The 2,871-nt window shown below is 33.8% G+C and overlaps 1 long non-coding RNA gene across 1 annotated transcript; it reads left to right on the plus strand.

Moving 5' to 3' along the window:
* The first annotated feature begins 732 nt into the window (after window positions 1-732).
* Window positions 733-2,765, plus strand: LOC110444384. Its single transcript, XR_002462239.1, has 4 exons — window positions 733-802; window positions 1,204-1,293; window positions 1,697-1,752; window positions 2,738-2,765. It is a non-coding gene; the product is annotated as an uncharacterized LOC110444384 (long non-coding RNA).
* The last annotated feature ends 106 nt before the right edge of the window (window positions 2,766-2,871 follow it).

Raw genomic sequence — 2,871 nt, forward strand, 5'->3', positions numbered from 1 at the left:
AGTCATTGACTCAATGTGTTATCGAATTTAAATAAAATCTATTATTATTTTTATTATTATTATTATTAAATATAGTGACCAGTCCACCAGTCTGTAAGAGAATTTGTCTAAAAACCTAGTTATATCTGTGTTAATTTGGGGTATCTCACATATAACAAGAATCTGATTGTGAATTACAGTAATCAGGACAGGGTTGAGGAATACTCGGTACATGTACACTGAAAAATAACTTATTATAGTTTAATATTGCTGTACAGTATTTCCTAGGGACTTCTAAAATAGATTTCCTCCTATATAGCTAATTTGTTTACTGTCATGAAAGAAATGATTTAAGCAACTTATTTTTGGGGGGATATTATATAAATGTTATGTACATTTCTGGAGAGAAAAAAATTGTACATGGTAATATACTTGTACATGGTAATGTATACAAAACTTGAGAAATGCTACTGAAGAATCAACCACCTTTCTGTTTTGATTTATAAACACAAATTGATCAGGGTGTGTGCTAATGCCATGATCATGTGTCCTCATGTCATTTTGAAACTTGAAATTCAAAAAGAAGCTTTTGCATCGCCAGTAGCTATTCACATGGCAGAAATACCAAAGAACCTACCACTTGGTTTAAAGGACCCAATTTATGTAGTAGCAATTTAACCTCTGTTGACATCTGTTTAATTGTTACTGTGGTGTGAAATCCATGATTTAGCAGTGTGTACTATTTTGTGTTTACAGCTACAGCAGTGACAGCTTTATCGAGGTCAAGGTCAAGGGCATTACTGCTGGAATAAAAGACCTACAGGTACAGAGCTATGATTTTAAACTTTCTGTTCCATATCAATTCATTTTCCATTTTTTTGTTGCAAAAGTAATAAAGTTTTAGCTCACCAGGAACAAAGTCTCCAAATAGTATGCTAATAGCATACTCATCATAATGGTCCATGTGTGCTCTACAGGCTCTATGAGCCTTTTGTTGGTAATACTATATGATATTGATGTAATGTTAATGCCCTAGACAACATGGAAAACAACTGTCATTACATTAAATTAAATTAATGGTAAAGTGTTAGTTTCAATCAATTTCTTATGTAGGCAAAATTATCATAATAGGCCTAATTACATTAAAAAATGTAAAATGCAAGTAGGTTCCAATGCTTATTCAAACAGTGATTACGCTAAATTTGTTTATATTAACGTTGATAGTTACGAGGCACACTGAGGGTGATCTTCAAGCCTCTGATTGGTCAGATTCCACTGTTTGGCGGGATGAGCTTTTTCTTCATCAACACCCCGGTAAGCTTTTAATTGTATTATAGTATTATATGTATTATACGGTAGGTCTCAAATGTGACACACTAAATATTTAATGCCTTGTTCAGCAAGATATCCAAACATAAGAATATATATAATATTTATGTATATCTATCCCATGTTCAGCTTCGGATTACCCATAGAGTAATTTGTGTTATGAATACATGTTAAATAACACCAAGTGAGGTTTAGATTGGCTATAGATTTACATTATTGAAATTGTGGCGTCACAACTAGCACAAATTTATGGCAGAAATTTAAAATTCTTTGACTTGTTTCGTAAGTCTCATAAGAATTAGAAAATCTTGTAATTATGATAATATAAGATACTCTATATCATTCATAGGCCACTCACTTTAACCTTAATATTTTATTCCATTCCAAGGACATTGACTTCAACCTGACTGGACTTGCCAACTCCCTGGATCTGCCAGGACTCAGGTAATCAAACCATACACTTAACGCTATTCAGTTGATGTGATGTGTGGTGAAAATAGGATTTTGTCTTATGTACTGGTAGTGATATTATGTTGATCATGTACCAGGTAGTTGCTGTTGAAATAAATGAATTAGGCAAAGCTATAATAATATCCTGTAGACCATCATTCGATAATCTTGAAGTATGATATAATGAAGATAGATTTACTCAACATCCTGGTTATTCAATACAATTGTATTAAATCAAGCTCATCCTAAAATCTGGTTTACCATTTGAAATATTCTCTGACAACTAGAGTATAGTGTTAGAGTTATTCAACCATTGTCTATGTTAGCGCATTCACATCTGGTTCTCAACGAATTAAAGTATGTGTATTGGTCTCTGTCTTATTTTACCACAGTTGAATACAAGTAAACAGTGACACTGACAGTGTCTTATTTCTTGTAAATACCTCATCGGAACCATGAAATTACTTCAAGATCACTAAAAACACACAGAGTACAGTGTTGTGGCACTGATCCCAACCCGCTGTCCAGGGTTATACAATTCCACTAGCCCAATATATGGGACTAGTTAATTAGATGTCCCCAGCTAGTGAAAATGTTCAATATTTGCTATAGGTTGCAGTAGAATATTTTTTTCTAAATTTGCCTGCTGTCAGGTTCTCTAAACATGAATCTGTACACTACTGCAGTCTGTATACACATATATGCATGCAGACCAATGGGTTGGGATCTCTGCTACTCCTCTTGGAAAAAAATAGTACGTGTACACTGTGAATATAAACCCACTGTCTATATTGTAGTGCTTTTCACATGATATCAAAAGCACTAAATTATGATAAACTCACAATCTTCCTACATGTTTCATTGGGAGCTGAAGTACTAAATCATAATGCATGTAACTTGAAAGTCATTGCTAATGCATGGAAATATGAACTTTCATCGGGAGTGACTTTCATGTCTCCTGTCGTATTATATTTTGCAGCGACATGTTGGATACAATTATTGCTGAACAGATATCCAACATTATGGTGCTACCTAACAGGATTGTTGTTCCCATGGTGCAGGATATCAACCTGATGTTGCTCAGATATCCTCAACCTGATGTAAGTTCTCACA

This window comes from Mizuhopecten yessoensis, unplaced genomic scaffold (assembly GCF_002113885.1).
Source record: "Mizuhopecten yessoensis strain PY_sf001 unplaced genomic scaffold, ASM211388v2 hete_36112472, whole genome shotgun sequence".
NCBI lineage: Eukaryota > Metazoa > Mollusca > Bivalvia > Pectinida > Pectinidae > Mizuhopecten > Mizuhopecten yessoensis.